The sequence below is a fragment of the Homalodisca vitripennis genome, unplaced genomic scaffold, assembly GCF_021130785.1.
Source record: "Homalodisca vitripennis isolate AUS2020 unplaced genomic scaffold, UT_GWSS_2.1 ScUCBcl_2571;HRSCAF=7477, whole genome shotgun sequence".
Classification (NCBI taxonomy): domain Eukaryota; kingdom Metazoa; phylum Arthropoda; class Insecta; order Hemiptera; family Cicadellidae; genus Homalodisca; species Homalodisca vitripennis.
In genome coordinates, this window is record NW_025778687.1 from 47947 (window position 1) to 67202 (window position 19256).

At 33.6% G+C, this 19256-nt stretch overlaps 1 pseudogene; it reads left to right on the forward strand.

Moving 5' to 3' along the window:
* The first annotated feature begins 3852 nt into the window (after window positions 1-3852).
* LOC124372125 lies at window positions 3853-18362 on the forward strand (annotated as a pseudogene).
* The last annotated feature ends 894 nt before the right edge of the window (window positions 18363-19256 follow it).

Consider the following 19256-nt stretch of genomic DNA (forward strand, 5'->3'; position numbering starts at 1 on the left):
TGTATTATAGCTGACAGAAATGTTACAATAGTTCACGTTGACTGCCGTAGAAGCCAAAAAGGTAGAGTTGTTTTTCAAGGTTTCGTCACTACTACACTATATACCAATACCTCTGCGTGTCGATTTCCATCTCCTTCCTTTTGTTGGAGTTGGTTGCTTATGCATGGTATCCCTCTATGATCCTATTGCCCTTTGCTCAGAGAAGGCGATTCGTGACAAACAACAAATGACCCTTGTATTAATGCCGTAAGTCTTGTGGATCTTTGGGACAAAGCTCTTCTAAAAGCTGTCACAAACCACTCATCCATCACAATCAAGACGATGCGCCCTCTGCTCATATTAGTAGCTATTTGCCTAAACAAACCTACACATCACACATTCAGGATATCGTCTTGGTTTTTTCCACTCAGTAACTGTGAACTTCCTCTCCTTTAAAGAAAATAGGGATCATGTTATAAGCTGATTGTAACTCGATATTAGGAACAAATTTAAATTTTATGGACTAAGGCAATAACTGTTGGCAGGGGCGAGCACCTAACAAGAGGACTTTATGTATTATTTTGGAATAGTCATTAACCATTCTTTAAATACTTTTACTCTTACTAATAAATAACTTGTGGACTATGTATAATTGCTTTCTGCAACTCCGGATAGTAGTTTGGAAGTTTCGGAATTCACGAATTAAAAATCTTCCTGGGACATGGGTCTTAATCGAGTTTCGAAAGGTCTGAAATCTGATGTAAGGTTGAAAAACAAGTTGGGTGGCATGACTGAAACTAACGAGATTTGGAAATTTGAGTCAAGTATGCACCAAAAGCAATTTTAATATTCTTGTATCTTTCAGACGATATTGTGGCCAATCGGCACGTCTGTGCGTAACTATTTTAACACGGACTATACTTATAATTTTGGGGTAAAACTTTAAAACTGCAATAATAAAGACTTCAAGCTGGGTAATTTGATCAGTGAAGGCAATAGAAACATGACCAATTTCAGGATGGCTGTTCAACTTGTGTTGTGAAAATTTCAAGTTACGTAACTGTGACAATGAGACTGGTAACTTGAACGTTATTTAATAAGACTTCAACAAGGGCTTTGCGCAAGAATACTGGAAACATTGACCTCACAGTGAATCATATTATTCAGGAAGCAATATTGCTTTTAGAATTAGGTTTATATTTACACACTTTTGAATACAACCAATTTTCCTACACTGATTACAAGAGTCGTGTCTTTCAGGGCATTTGTTCCTAGGGTGAGAATTGCATTCACAATGAAAATAATTCGAGTCAGAAGAAATTGGATGAGTGCTGGGGCGAGAAGCACACATAAATATTCCAAGATTTATAATCTTAACCACCCTTTACAAAACTGATCTGTTTGTACGATAGGCAAATGTTTTTACCCTATGATCCATGCTTAAACATAACTACTCGGCGCTTTGAGACGTTTGATTCCTCAGAATTGGCATTACACCAAGCAACAATGCTGATAAGGGTATGTAGCAAACGTTACTGCGATTGTGCTAAGCCTACAACTTGAATGTCATTAACAAAATAAAATGTTTTAACATGCAGTCCACTTTAATTACACTCTCATGTCGTTAATGATAAGGTAGAGCATTAGACAACATAAATCGCTAGATGAGAGCCTTAACAAAATGAATGTAATTGTAAAGGGTAGAAAACCGGATTTTCTGACATTTTCCGCCGTTCAGTGATACAAAAAATTAGTAACTCTGCGTTTCGAGGTCTGTTATCTGATTTCACCTGTCTCAGGTGAATAGTCATCCTAACACATAAATATAATCCAGGTTGAAATGAACAAATCATCCCTTAGCGTTGTGACATGAATAAGCAGGGAATCACAGCAATCTTGCTGTGTGTCAGTTCCATACACACTAACTCTAAAACGTGCACTCGATAAAAACAAAACCTTAATTAAATTTATCTGAAGAATATAGTTCACAATAGGTCTGCACTCACCGACCAACCACAGGGAACTGATACGATTGTCTTTATTTTAACTTAGATTGTACTGATATACTATTCACCTAAGGAAGACATCAGATTGAAGATCTCGAAACGTAATGTTACTGAATTTTTATATTATTAAATTTTGTAAAATTTCCGGAAAATTCCTGTATCCTGCACACCATCCTTCCATTGCCAAAAACAAATTTCAAACAAAGGAAAGTAGAGAAATTTTACTATCGTAATTGGTAGAAGGACCCTTTCCTTAAGATAACTCACCAACAACTTCAGCAATGAACTACAAAACACTACATTATTTGAGTTAAAAAATTAAGCACAAGAGATGGTATATCGTCAGGACGAACTGTCTTGCTAATACTCAACTCGCATGTCTCTTTTAAATTTTATAAATTATTGTCAATTATCAAAGTATAATTCAAACAAGTTAGCAAGGGGAAATACAGTGTAACTATTTGAATGGGAATTAATATAAACAGTGCAAATAAATAATTTAAACAAACCAAATCTTATGACCATTCAATTCAAGCTGTCCCAGTTTTTAAGAGGAAATCAAATATAAAATAAGAAATTTAACTTTTTTAACATCTGCATTTCTTTTGACTAAGCCGGAAGGGATATTTTATTTATGTTTTATGACATCGGTACTGGCTTGGACTTTAGACTGTCACTTCTCAGTACTCACTAATAATCAAAGATAGATGCTGCTTAGCGCAGACATTTTTATTGCACGATATATTGTCCATTTCTGCCTGCTATATATTGTATTATATTGCTATAAGAGTACCTCATAAGAATAGAGACTTACATGACAGGCAGAAGTGGACTGTTAGAAGTTTTTCCGTTTCACCCGTTACTAGCTTCCGTGGTTTGGATATTGCATAATTATTATGATACTTACTTACTTGATTCTTGGTGATATCCCACTAGAAGCACTTCTGTGCCGTGGTCGTCATATTGAATGGGCCTCTTCACGATTCTAAGTATTCTTCTAGAGAGTAGTATGGCCGTTCCAGCAGATATTCTTTGAATTTAATCTTGAATTTTTCATAATTTTCAATTTTCTTGATTTCAGCTGGCACTTTGTTGTAAATTTTTCCACTCATGTACCTAGGGCTCTCCTTTGCTAAGCTGGATTTAACTTGAGGAACATATATATTCTCTTTTTGTCTGGTAGCATACTTATGGATTTCTATTTTCCGGAATATTTCAGGCTTTCTTCGAACTATTAGTGCAGATTCAAGAATGAATTGTGCTGGTACTGTAAGAACTTTTAATTCAGTAAACAAAGGCTTACAGTGGGTCAGATATGGCACCTTACATATTGTTCTTATAATTCTCTTTTGAAGGAGGAATACCCGTTGGGATGATGGACTATTTCCCCAGAATAAGATGCCATAGTTCACAGTGCTGTGAAAACATCCAAAGTAAACCTTCATTAGAACATCTTTTTCCACTAAGGGCTGGAGACGACGGACCATGAAGCATACAGCTGACAATTTAGTTGACATTTGCTCGATGTGGTGTTGCCATCTCAAGTCATCGGAAATAGTTATGCCCAAATTTGAGCCCTGTGGTACCCCTGTGTTAATAGCAGGTGAGACAGCAGAGCGGAAGTGTTTAGTGAGTCCATCTTGACTTGAATGTCTAATATTATGCCCAGATATTTTATACTTCTGTCAATGCTTATACTTGATCCTTCTAAACGAAGTAAGGGGTCGCAGTCTAATTTTTTTCGGTTGTGAAATTTTAATGCCTTGGTTTTTCCTCTGTTTAGCAACAGTTTGCTCTGCTTGCACCATTTACTTACTTCATTTAATCCATCTTGTGCTTTGTATTGAAGAAGCTCCATGTCTTTATCATGAATCAAGTGACTGACGTCGTCTGCAAACATCCAGATTTTCACCGGTGGCGACAGATTCTGGCAAGTCATTCACATAAAGGAGGAAACAACACAGGGCCCAAATTTGAGCCCTGTGGTACCCCTGTGTTAATAGCAGGTGAGACAGCAGAGCGGAAGTGTTTAGTGAGTCCATCTTGACTTGAATGTCTAATATTTACAACCTGTCTTCTATCTTTGAGATATGAGATGATCCAATGTAGTGGTGCACCCCTAATTCCTAATGTCACTAGCTTTTTACAGTGTAGGGTGTGACAGCAGGTCAAAGGCCTTGGTCATGTCATAAAATATGCACAGTTGTTCCCCAACCACATCTAGGTTGTCGTACAAGTTCACTACCAGGTCAAGGATTGCATCGATAGTAGATCTATTCTTCCTAAATCCATATTGGTTAGGGCTAAGTAAATTTCTACTGTTCAAGAATGGAATTAATCGTTTTAGGAAGACCAATTCGAAAATTTTTGAGATGGCACTTTGAACTGCAAACTGGCCTATAGTTTTTTACTAGGTCTTTCTCACTATTTTTATGGATCGGTACAACTTTAGATGTTTTAATTCCCTTCGGAAATATACCTTCATCGAATGATTTGTTGATAATTTCAGTGAGAGGCTTTGCAATCGTGTCTTTACACGTTTTTAGTAAATTACATGGGATATCATCTACACCCGCACTGTTTTTAGAGCTAATCTTATCAATTATATCCAAAACTTCTAGTTCATTAGTATGCTGGAGGTGAAAATCCTCCACAGATGGATGGTAATCCACATCATCATGGAAAGATTCACAATATCTATCCTCAGTTAATTTTCTTATTTCCGAGATAAAATAGTCGTTAAAAATATTCGCCACATTACTTGGGTTAGTAATGGGTTCGTCATTAACCTTAAGTGTAATATTACAGCTATTTACAATATCGTCACATGTTAAAACTTTTTACAACATTCCAAGATTTCCTTATTTATATTTTTGGCATTTTCGATTTTAGATTTAAAAAACTGTTTCTTAGCGTTGGTAAGCAAAAACACTATGCCGACTCTTAGCGTTGTGATACTCACGCTTGGAATTTTCAGTCGCCTCATTGCGCGTTCGCCAGTACATTTCTTTAAGGTTCTCTTGCGACACAATAACCTCTTGGGTTATCCATTTAACATGTGAGTTGTCCTTACAGCTAAAAATTGCCTTAGGGAAACATACCTCAAACAAATATATAAAAGTGGAGTAGAAGACATCAAATGCATCGTCAACACTTAAGTTCATATTATTACTATATACAGGCCAGCATTGCTTGGACATCAAATATTCAAATGTGGTTAGGTTAGGTTTTGTTACTTTCCTCTTCTCGATTTTCTTAATTATACTAGCAGAACTTAGATTTAGGCTAAAAAACTATAATACTGTGGTCAGAAAGAAGTGGTGGCAGCACATCTACAGAATAAGAGCGACTTTGCAAATCTGTGATAAAGTAATCGAGTTGACTTTGTCTGTTCGAAACCTGATCAATTCTCGTAGGGCTTTTGAAGGTAACATGAAGGTTACTCGATTGTAAAATATCAGCAAGATACTCTTTTTCTAGGTTATCCTCTAGATTATCGACATTTAGGTCACCACAGACCACAATTGGAAAATCACAGTAATCATTCTTAACCGTGTTGAACGTGTCTTCTAGGAGTTCCATGAACTGTACGTAATTAGCCTTGTAGGGTGGCCTACATACATTTATTAGAACAAATTTAAATTTGTTACATGTTACAATAATTCCGCAACACTCAAATATATCCTCAACTGACAACGTATTAAGTTTATTTATGAGACCGGTCTTGAGAGTACAGTCTGTTCTCATAAAGATAGCAACACCGCCACCGGTTTTATTTGATCTACAAAAATTAGTAACTTGAGTATAGTTTGCAATTTTAAAATATTTATTTTTTTCATTATCTAACCACGGTTCTGCTACACACACCAGCTCTGATTTTTGTTTGTACAAGAGTGTCTCTAAAATTTCCACTTTCTTCACAATTGATCTACAATTTAAAAACATTAATTTAAGGCTAGGCCTACTACTAGGGTTGTTAAATACTGACTCCATTCTCCTATGATTATATCCTTTGGTTATTATGTTATACTTGTTAACTGAGCTATATTAAATGTTACTGTATTTGTCAATTACAACACTGCTTTTATTTTTACTCTATGTCTTCACCCCTATTCCAAAGTCCAAAGGTAATAAAAATGTATCAAGCAGTATAATATCCTACATACTGACGATGTACTCTGTTGTAGACGACAGAAGTGCAGTAATCTGAAACTGAGAAATTGTTCATTTCGAGTAATCGAGTGGACTTTAGTCTGAGTCAACATTATCAAAGTTCTCAGTTCAGTGTTTTATCCAGCTTTTTACGTTTTATCAGTACGTTACATTTAAAACATTTATTAAAAATTTGTTAGAGCCTAATTTAAAATTGTTGCCGTGTTTATAATTTTGCTGTTTGAACAATTCTTAAAGATTGCCTTTCTACGGCTAACATTAACTATGCAAAAAGTATGAGAAGTTGGAAAAAATTGAGAGAAGGTAAAATAGTTTAGGCAAATAAAACATTTAGCTACTCTTTGTTTAAACCTTTGTATTTGCGGATTTTTAACGTAAACAATAATTTTATTACCTCTTATGACCTTAAGACGCTGAGCATGAATTGAGGTATATTAATCCATACTGTGCTTGTTTTAAAAAAATAAACATTGGCCAATTCCCAGTAGACTAGGCCTTGTACCAAACATAAATGGTTGATTTTTTTGCAAGGTTAGAATTAATTTATAGTTCTAGATGAGTCCAATATCGTCAAATCTTTAACCCTCCATCTGTTAGACGACCAGTGACAAATCGCTAAATATGTTTCTCCAATGTTGAATGACTAGTCACTCTTCGATTTTTCAGTCATCTAGTATTTAATTCAACTTTTGCTATTGAAAATAAATATTAAGTAGAAATAAATATTATACCAAATTAGGTGTGATATTTCACTGATTAATTTTGGATACATCGTTTATTGGATAATAATGCGTAGGCCTCATAAGTATGCACCAAAATTATAAACTTGCAATACAAATATTGGTTTGCCGTATTTGGTCGCACACTTCGAGTGAGCTTTTTCCTTATACGGTTTTCGATTAGGAATGATTTTGGCTACATCTCTGCATTCATTAATTTTATTTCTCAACAAGATTATCTGCTTCAAAAATCAGTTTTGTTGATATATGTTGCAAAGAAAGACCTTTGACGAAACCATTGTTTGCAACATTTCTGTGATGTTGGACGCCTAGTTTCACTAGTCGCTAGTATTTTGTTGTTTCTTGTAATATTAATAGAGTTGTGTTAGTATCAAACTTTTCTGTGTAAAATTTGCCTTAAGTGGTATAAATATATACAAAGGATAAGTAAATTACAAGTGTTTATTTTATACTCAAACTTTGTGATTTCGAGAGGACTATAGCCACCATATTGATGCACCAGCATAACTCATTTTGTATTCTAAACTTTTATTTGTGAATTCTAAGCTTGTATCTATAAACTATACCGTGATCAATGGTTTATTTGTGATTCACTTATTGTACAATAATTTAGTGACATTCACAGGTTGGTAGGCTAAAATTGTGATATATAAAAATCATTATAGCTAGGCCTACACCTTGATTAAAAGTAATGTTTGTTTCATTATTTTTTATTTATTGAACACTATGAGGGACCCAGTAAATAAGTGAGGTGAACTTTAGACAATTAGTTTTGATTACAATAAATTTATTTTCATTTTAAAGCATTTTCTGTCAGTAGGCTATATTTATGTGTTTTTACAACTTTTTATTTCTTGACAAAATACATCCACAAAACGTTTTTAGATATTTAAGGATAAAAAAAAACAAAAAATACATTTTTATTTTCAGAACTTTTATGCTCTGCATCATAGAAAAGGTCTCCAAAATATAATAAGCATATAGAAAATGTCTAAAAATATTAGAATGTGAATATTATGTCATTTGTTGTATAAACACAGTTGTATGTTTTGTATATAAAAAACACTTTTTAAGATATTTTGGATATTTTTGTTTGGCTTTTAGTTTTTTTTTCACTTATAATGGAAAAAAATCCTAAATTAAAATTTAAAAAAAAATAATCCAACTGCATATAAATGTTCCTTGTTTCGTACAGAAAAATAAAATATATAATAAAATATTCCTTTTCATTGAAGGTGTTCTCCACTGCTTCCACTAAGCTGTGGAGAGCCGGTGTGGTAGTTGATTTACCTTCTACATACATATGTTGAGATATATACTGAGTGGGTGTACTAGTGAGATTCTATCTCTAATGTGTCTATTGATTATTTTTCAATACTTTTCACCATGAAGGAAGTTAAGCTTTATGGGTCTGTACGAGTTAGGTTGAGTCGGATCCCTATCTTTTTTCCGTACTAAACACCACAAGTGCCTTCCTCCAGTTCTTTGGAATAATTCCTAGGGCGTAGCTGCTTCTGAACAGAATAATCAGAGTATTTAATAAGATGTTCAACGTTTTTGAAGAAAGGCAGGAAAAAACTCCATCATAGCCAAATACCAAAAAATTTCCAATTTAATTGTAATTCTTAAAGAAATGGCAACTCTTGACGTGCCGAGGACTTGATCGATGAGATGTATAAAGCTGTGTAAGGGCAAAGGACGTGCATCTAGGTGGAAAATGATAAATAATATTATTTATTTTCTAATTTCTCTATTGTTAGAAAAATGATAATAACAAAATGATTTCTGATTTTATTGTTATTTAATGCCATAAATTTTTTTTTCCTGAAGGGACAATTGTAGATTCTACACTTAGTCCTCAGGAACTTAAATGTCTTTTCGTTTCCGTTACGTTTGTTTTACCCTCAAATCTGAGTTTTACAGAAAAAGGCCTGTGTTAAATTTGTGGGTTCTTGATCTTCTGATTTCCTTTGGGGCCAGGAAGAAAGTGTTGCCTTTTGCTTGTTTTCATAAATAGCAGAACATTCCAACAACACATATATTGTGCTGATACTTGAACTAATATTGACAAGCTTCTCCACAGAGGTCTGTATTCATCAGACTGGCTTAATCAACCTGTATTAGATATTCCCAAAAGAAAGCAGTGTCCTGTTAATGTACCGAGTTCCACTTGTGCTTACTTAATCCACCTTTAGCATTAGGAGAGAGCAACATTTTTGTTGTCTGAGTTCTCTAGGCCTTGGATATGATCCTCTGTTTCCCCATGCACTTACTACAGCTCTGCCCTTATAAGGAAGCAACCCCACAGCCTGACTCCTTTCCTCAATAAGCTTCCAGGGCCTTTCTTGGCTAAGGATTTGGCTATTTAAATTTCTAAGAATAAACTTCATTTGACTGGCACCCAAACAGGAAACTACGTTGAACTGCTGTTTATCAAATTTAATTAACTAATCTTTATTATAGGTAATAAAAATGTTTCAACTTCTATGAAACATATGTAATAGTTAACCAATTAATTACAGGAACGTATGGAACAGTTTTCAAGGCCAAGAATAGAGAAACACTTGAAATATAGTAGCTCTTTAAAAGGGTCAGACTCGATGATGATGACGAGTGAGTTTTTATAAGGTAATTTTAATATGTCTTAATAATTTTTTAATACACTATACTATCAATCCAACAGGAATTTCACAGGTTAATATAATCAGCAGAATTGAATTAAGGAGTAGCTTGATAACAGTCCCCACTGAGGGACGTTCTGATGATGAGCTATGTTAATAATAAAAGGTTTGGTTACTCAAACTTGATTGTTAAAAACTATGCACAAAACTCTTACATTTTAGTAAATTTTACAAAATATGAGTATTGGGTCACCTAATAATATGAAAATGTCTAGTAACAGATGCCCACACTGGATAACTGTAAGGACGTTCTGTAACCATATAAATTTAAATATACAACAAAATACAGTATCTTTAACTTTTTTATGAACTTAACACCTACAATGCCAATTTTGGATAAAGTTAACATTACGTACACTGAACACAATAAACCAACTAATGAAAATGAGTCTATATTGAAACGAGTTTTTTTCTTACATTACTTTTTAAAGGATTCAAGAATCTTAGTTTACTTTTCAAGTTATTTTTAAATAATGAGGTTTGATTACAAAACTGATTGTTGACCATATGACTTGGTTAATGAATATTAGTGTCCATGTTCCAACATGGTGGATTAATTGAACCAAAATCTTGAGCTGTTTTACATTAATTTATATTCATTTAACTTAAAAGTTTTGTATTTCCTCCAGTTGAGCACACCTTGCAGATTTGTACATTCCTACACCAACTATTGGCTTGTCACCTCCTCTTTGTTGACCTTGAGGATTTATGATTATGATTATGATTTAGTTCCTGTCCTTGCAAACCCTGTTGAATTTGATCAAACTGTGCAATTCACAGTTTTAGTCCAATTCCATTACAATTGTTATTATAGCTTTAGTTAACCCTTTTACTGCTGATTTCCGGTATATCAGACGTCTATCTTTTTTTACTGGATATATTGTTATGTCTCCAAATCCTTAAATATTCTGTATTTTGGTCATTTAGGTGCGAGGGTTAGAGAGAGAAACGCTTTTGAAGTACTGGATTTATATTTTCGTTCTCTTTGATGAAACTTACCAACACATGTGGCATGCTAAAGGGGGGTACATGCTACCTGCTTTGTACAGCATAGATGTTGAAATATTTTTAAGTGTATAGACATTACATTTTTTTTACTCTGTAATGTGTAGTGTGCTTTTTGTAAACTCTTTAAGCACTTCCTTATTCTATCAATAGAATGTCCAAAAATCTGGACTAGGCCTAAAAGAAAAAAAAAATTGCTTATATCATATCATAATATTAAAAATAAATGTTCATGTGCCTAAACACACTTTTTAACTTTTTGTTATCAACCTTAATTTTATTTTAATTACAAATTTGGTTCACATTAACATTTGTTATTATTGTTTGTAAAACTACCAGTTAAATAGAGTAAATACATCTTAAAATTACTCAAATTCAATGAAACAATAAGAAAAGATACATTTAGTTTTTTTATGTTTGGTATTTCCCCCTTTGGCAATTTTGGCTAGTACATTATAAATAACAACACTGGCAGTAAAAGGGTGAATACTTTTTTTGCAAGTTCAAAACAAATTACAAGTAAAGTTCTCTCAACTTTTGTTGGCTTTTTCAAATGCTCTGTAAGTTAGGCCTACTATCACTAAGTCCTCTGGATTTCAAGTGACAATTATTCTGGTTTAGAATACCACACATATAAATAATCACATGTCACTCAAAGAGTAAATTGTAAAACTATCAACAATAAGCCTAACTTTAAATCTGGAATTTTTTCTCTCTAGGGTGTTCCGTCTCTCAGCTCTCCGGGAGATTTGCCTGTTGAAGGAGCTGAAAACACAAGAACATTGTGCGTCTGTATGACGTGCTTCACAGTGACAAGAAACTGACTTTTGGTGTTCGAACACTGCGACCAGGACCTCAAGAAGTACTTTGACAGTCTCAACGGCGAGATCGATCTGGACGTTGTAAAATCATTCATGTGAGTATTTTTTAATCTAACAGCAGACATGTCATTGTTTGATACGATTAGATTTTTAAAGAGAGTATAAAAGCACTCCTAATCCCCAGCGTGTCAACCTAATCATATTGTGCACCCCAGGTTTCATTAGTAGGGTCTGCCACACCCTATACTTTCAGTGAGATCCAAGAGCCCTATGCTGACTTCAAATTCATCACCTTTCAAATTCAATTTTATTTCATTCATTTCAAATTCATTTAGTGATGTAAGTTGGGTTAGTACACCCAGTGGGGGGAGGAGAGGGTGTAAATATAAAATAGGTAATTTACTCAATATTCATTTATTTAAATAAACAAAACTAGGGTATGGTACTTTTAGTGTTTGAGTTTTATACAACACTTAGTTTTCATGAAGTATAGATCAAAACTAAGATTGAAACAGTCATTTGATGTCTTAAAATTGAAATTAACAACAATATTTATTCTTCCAAATTAAAAAAGTGTCTGCGTATTTTTGAATATTTCAAACGTTTTCAAACGTTGTCTTCCTCCTGTTTAAATGGTTTTTAAAGTATTTTTATTTTGTGTAAGTGTACTTTAATAATTTAAAGTCCTTTTTGAATACTGGTGAAATAATAAATAACAAATAAATTGACACAACTTTGAAAGAATGAACAGAACGCAACGAAAGTGTTACTGACCAATTCAAAAAAAGTAACCTCATAAAATCTGTTATTATACTACATGTTAAAATGTAAAATTGACTACTACTCAGTTTTGTTTTACAAATTTGTGTATTCGCAATTTTCTCTTTGCCATCTTGTAATCAATAAGATAAATGTAAAAAACCTGATTGCCATTACGCTCTGCTTAAATTGTCCAACTTAATGTTACATATAGAGAAAATAAATCTTCGTGCAAAATTTGAAAACTGACCAATTCGGTGAATTTGTTCTCAAGACATTGTGTGGAAAAACAGATAGGCAGAAGTAAAATATTTCCAGCCCCTCAAGTGGTAGGGCTTTTTTAAACGTTCAGTCAGTTAGGTACCATAGTTTGACGCCATTACACTTTTTATGCTGTTGTAAATAAAGAACTTTTGACTGTTTGACTATTGACTATTGACTATAGTTGGCTTTAATTGTTAAATTTACTGGAAAATATCAAATAGGATGTGGGAGAAGAAAGTGCTTGCTACTCAGGAATAGGCCTAATAACAATATTCATTCATTCAAATACGTGTGGAGGATTTTTTCAGTTTATTTTTTTTTATTAGAGAGTAGATGAATCTTCCTTAAAAAAATTAAATTAAAGCATTAAAGCATTTTTTCAGAACTTTTTAGTTTGGACTGGGTGACCCATTTAATTCTATTTCTTAATTTTCTAAACTTAATTTTGTTCCAATTTATAATTTATGTGAATATTAATAACTTAATAGCGCTTCAACAACTCTGAAAAATCCCAAGGTTTAACTTACTTCAAAAAGGAGTTCTCATTAAAATTCAAAAATATCTGGGCATTTTTGGATATTGTGTATTTACCCTGATTCATAAATTCCTGGGTGTTTTTTACAGCCCTACCTGGATGTTAGGTTTGGAATAAATTTCTTCTACCAATCTCAAGCCTTTCACAATCCACAGTAATGTGATTAGCAGTCTCCTCTGACTGATTACATACTCTACACTTAGGGTCTTCAGTAGTGAGTTCTAAGGTGCTCAGTAGTGAGAAGTGAGATAAATTATCTTTATCATAAGGCATTTACTTAGATTCATCAGCCAATTCATTCAGTTTGTGTCAGTGCCTCTGATGAGTTTCTTACCAAATGATTGCCTAGAAATTGTTACAGTTTTTGTTTGAAAAGTTAATAGTTCATATTATTTTATGTTTGTTTATAAAAAGATTAATAAATAACTTAGGAGTTTATACAACAACATAAGCGCACGCACGCACACACGCATGTGCGCACACACACACACACACACACACAGGAATCCATACAGAAGAAGAACATACACCCATGCAATTTTGATAACTTACAATAAACATATATAAATCAATAGATTTTAAAATTAAAAAAAAGTAACAACCTATTTTAGAGTAAAAATTAACATAAAAACAAATCATCATACATATGAGATAGAAAATACATAAACTTATTGTAAAATTGAATCATCAGATAAAAAAAAATTTCTTTTAGACCAAAATTACCACAGAATACATTATTAATCTTAATATCAAGGAGATTGTTTATGCAAAGTAAGTTTACAACACCTGGAGTTATAAAGTGAATTTAGATCAGCTGGTTACTTTACAATAATGGAATTTTTATTCTTTTGAATGATGGCTTAATTGGATACCGAGAAGAAGCATTTCTCATCAAAGTTAATAAACATTTGAGGTTATTAAATACAGTAATACTTTTATTATTTGTATTAAATTGGTGAATCTCGATTTTCGAATCCAAGAACAGAAAAAAACATTTACTAGATGATGAACACTTGAATATTGGATGGACAACCAGAACTCTCAGATCTGCAAAAGATTACTACTACCAATATTATATTAAATCTACACTAAGCTGACAAGAATGATTGTAAGATGAATAAGTGTCAATGGAACATACAAAGTAAAACTGGATTTGAACTCAAGTAAGATCTACCCAAATTTATGATTCCAAATTTTTCTCAAAATTTTAAAACCTATTTTTGTATAAATTCAAATTTAACATGTACCACAATTTTATCTATGTTGGATATAATTTTTTTTAATGTTCCCGTGGCAGTATAATCCACGAAACCCTGTATGTGACAAATATAAACTCAATAGCAATTATTGTAAATCAAACGTTTATTTATTTATATCAATAGCTAGTTAAGCAAGGGGCAAAGTATGGGTTAAATAAAAAAATAAAGCAAAAAGAAAAATTTAATAAGACACTCTGCCAATTATGGGAGTGCTTATATTTGAATCATTCCCTAATAGCTTGTTAAGCAGTTGACTTTGCTTATATCACAAGCTGATTCAGGTTGAAATGCTTATTTGAGGCATTTTTTAACAGTTCATCACTGAGTTCATTGCCCTTTAAAAAACCAGCATATCCAGGAACCCCAAATAAGATTTGCTGAATCATGACTGGCTAGAATGGGTAGTCTTAAAGCATTCCCATTCCAGTCTTGAAGTAAGTTCTGTAGAGTTAAGACCTTTAATAGCAGTCTGACTATCAGATAGTATCATTATCCGTTGATCGATATGATTCTTAGTGAGTCCTATACTTTAGCACGATCTAAAACAGTGTAGATTTCAGCCTGAAAAACTGTGCAATGTTGTCTCAGACTTTTACCTTGGGAAAAGCTGTTCTGGGAGATGAAAATTTGTACATCATAGCCAAAATTTACCTTCCATCAAGGAGCCATATGTGTATCAGACTAGATCACCTTTGTTTAGCTTTATTCACTCTTTCCTTTCTACAATTGTACCAGAATATTATAGTTACCAGGAAGGGGGTTACTAGATACAGGCTTTTTGCCATAATGTCTGATGTTATATCTAGTATTGAGTCGCATACCATTCTAGCATTGGGTTTCATACTAATTGAGCTTACTGCCATTGGTTCGCAGCTATTTGAGCGCATATAATTTAGTTTGATTATTTCTATTCTGAGCAGTTTCATTTTGCTGACCACTTGTTTATTTATAGTAATTCACTTAGGCAATCCTGAATTTTGGTGTAGGCAATGGTATAGGAAGGAATTTAATAAATAACATACACGTATTGTTAAACATATGATATTTACAAATATCATTCATTACTCTCTTCATTAAAAAATCAGTCAGTTCCTTCAATATTTTCTCTCTATATGTTAGGAATAAACTAAACTTTTATTTACATTAAGACATGAACATAACATAAATATAAAATTTCTCTACAGTATGTTACTAATTGATCAAATTTATATTGAACTAACAAAGATGAAATGTGAATAATTTTTTATGTCGGTTTTAATAAAAGATTAAGGCCCCGGGGGGCCACGATACGAGCGGTGAGCGGCACTCGAGCGTCACCAGAGCGGCGAGGGGTGGTCACGATACAAGCGGCGCGAGTGTGTTGCAATATGCCTTCGAGTGAGGACCCTAGTACATCTTCTGTTGTTATCGGAAAATTCAATGTTGAAAAGGCGCGTAGTTCGGGGTTTGCAAGCGTGGGATAAAACGATGGGGAGTTCATCCAATTAACAGGAGAAGAAGGGTTTATGGAGAGTACCAACCTTCTCATCAAACACAGTTGAAAGAAGATCCAGAACGTTTTTTCCAGTACACTCAGATGAGCGTACTGACGTTTGATTTTATTCTAAATAGACTGAAGGGCAGACTGGAGAAGAAAAGAATCGGTTAATTGAGTATCACTAAGCTTCTTCAAAGCAACAACGTCCCCTTTTTCTTAAGTTTTGCCGGAGGCTCACGTGGTTCTTGTTCCTCTGCCATCTTGAATAGACTGAAAACCGTGGGAAAGAAGCATGACTCATCTGAGCATCGTACAAAAAGTAATCGGGCAGGGTTTGGCCGTGCCTTCGACGCTAAGCGGCATGCACCGCTCACCGCTTAAGTCTATCGTGACACCCCTCCTCTTCACATTAGCACGACAAAACATATGGGGCCCGATTGCAAAGCGTTGGCAGAGCGGTGCCGCTCTGACGGTCGACGGTCGACGCTCATCGCTCGTATCGTGCCGCGGGCCTAAGAGGCATTCTTCAGTTCATGAAGTAGGAATATATTGCAATAAATTACTTTATTTTTCATGGACATAAAAATATCTTAGGCTATTTCTCACAGTTTTTGGTGATATACAAGTTTCCCAGTTGCTTGACTAAGGTCATTTTGAAAATTCTGTAACGGTTGAAAAGTGAATAGAAGTACATTAACTCGTAAAAATCTGTCTTCTATGTACATAGTGGACCTCGAACGACCCTTTTCCTGGTCTTCTGCGAAGAGTGCCTTGCTCCTGGTACCATTTCCACAATCTTTTTTAAACAACTGAATGACACACACCTAACCGTCTACCCAAATTCCTTTAGGAAACACTTTTAGTATCAAAGTTACTGCTCAACTGACTTCTGTATAGGAAAAAAAACCCGTCTAAAAACCCACCATTACAATGAAAAACCAAGCAGAACACAACCATCAAACTGACACAAGTTCAGCAAGTTATAGAACTACAACCTGAATTTTTTCCTCATGTCATTCTTTTTTGGAACCTGATAAGCAAATCAGCAGTATTTATCTTTAACAGAACTATTCGGGAAATGATACTATCTTTATCTGTAGACAAAGTAATACTCTCTCGTGTATTTATATTTATCCTACACCAAGCAATAGAAGTGATCCCTTAAATTTTTTTTGAGATGTGTAGTTAAGCATTAGCAACAACTACTTTATATTCACTTCACTGAATAACTAATGCATAAAGGGATAAGATTTGAGTTTCATGTTTGAAGAAATTTATTTAGACATCTGCGAACAACATCAAATTGTACATACATTATACTTCACCATTTTATGTTCTATTGTCTGATTTTTCAGGTTTCAGTTACTGCGAGGTTTTAGCGTTCTGTCACAGCCATAATGTTCTACACAGAGATCTTAAACCACAGAACCTTCTTATCAACAAAGGTACAGTCCCTAGGTTCTTTTTAACTAAGTAGTTAACTATTCATATTATTTCCGCAACTCCTTTCATTTAAAATATGGATTGAATCACTATATATCACGTTATAGTGTAACTAATTTATTTCAAACGGAATATTGATGTTTTGGTTATTCAGTAAATACAGTTATCACAACTTTAACCCTATCCTGGTCCAAAATTATGCAACATGCTTCTGTTGTTATCATCAACTGAGTGATTCAGCTGCTCTGTTATGGGAGAATATTTTCATATTTTTGTTATTTTAACCTCTCTATTCAAACAAAACTTGTAAATATCATACATTTCTGCAGCAATTCATTGAAGGGAATAAAAACTGTTTTAAACACCGTAAATGATGTAGGTGTATATTTATGTTTGCAGCAGAGATTCAGGTAAGTACTGATGAGGTATTCTATACGAGATATACTCTCATGTTTTTCCAGTTAAAAAACCGAAGATCATATGATCGTTCTTGATTTATGAGATAACCCAGATATTTTGTCTATTGGCGGACGTATGATGTGGCAAAACTCGCCCTTTGTTATGAGGTATGGGTGGGAGTGAGGAGGCAGAAAAACTGTTTTGCAACTCTTGCCAATGGCTGTCCGCTAACCCTCCTCGTTTTAATAACTGCGTAGTGAAATAAACGTGTCATCGACCCTTGAATCTGTCATCTGCTGATATCATTGTGAAAATGTTTCTTTGTATTTAGCTTTACAAAAATTGAAAATCATTATCTTTGGAACTATTAAGTCTGCTATAGCACCATTCTCACTTTATTTGGGTTACTAATTATGATCTAATAATAAATAAATTCTAGTAATATCCTCTTTTACTCTATTGTGTTTGACAAAAACTTCTTTAGACAGTGTCCCACCCTCTCCATCTCCCGAAATCTATTCCACCTGACTTCCAAAAAATCTTGTCTTCTTCCGGGCTAAATTATTTTTTTAAACAAAATAAAAGAAAACAGTAAAAAGTTACTGCAACTAAGCATAGATGGTAATTCTCTCATATATGCACCTTTCAGAATGGAGAATTGAAGCTGGCAGATTTCGGGTTGGCGCGAGCGTTTGGTATCCCAGTGAAGTGCTACTCAGCAGAAGTGGTAACTCTCTGGTACCGACCACCCGATGTTCTCTTTGGTGCCAAATTGTACACTACTTCCATTGACATGTGGTCAGCTGGCTGCATCTTTGCCGGTACGATAAAATCTATTTGACACTTCTAGTCTTAGTTAAAGTAATGTTTTGTGTACACTTTGAATTAATACAATGATTCTTATTTTTACAATTGAAATGTTAAATGTTATTGTCACGTTTGGTAAATGTTTAGTTATGTTAAATAATTGTTTTAGTATACTGTCTAATTAGTTAGACATATTAATAATTAGAAAAAGGTTTACTATTGAGAACCTTGAATTTTGTTTTTGGAAATTAATTGAATTGTTAATTGGCTATATGATTTTATGGTCTATCTGCACACATGACTTTTAATAGATGAAGTTCACAATAAAATCATTAAAACTAATTTCACCATTCGTTGATTTAATTTTTAATATATGAAAATTGATTGAATGAAGGCAATGGAAATACCACAATAGGTACTGCCTTTATTCGTATTATTGGAATGAAATTAGTTGAACTTACATCTTGTAACTTGCACACATTTTCTCTATCTGCAGGTCCTTATTCTGTTAAAATGGAATTGAAAATGCGTTTCTAGATGCAGAAAGTAAGATATACATTACTGTACTGACTGTCTGAACTGCCCCAAATGAAGTTTAAATCAAGAAAAATACAAGGGATTCAAAAAACAGTCTTCTTTAGTTGTACAGAAACTTCACAAAATGTGTTTGCTTCAATCCTATTTGTGTAAGCAGGTCAAGAAGGGAACCCTTTTTAACTGGCAAATATACCTTTTCTAGATTAAACGTATTTAACAAATAAATTGTAAAAATGAAATGTGATGGGTATAAAAATCATTTAAATTTAGGAGAAGGTAAATATCCTTTTGATTTGAGTTTATTTCACTGGAAATTTCATGCATGAGAAACTTTCGGAGCTATTTATTTTAATTTAAGATCTTTACTGCTG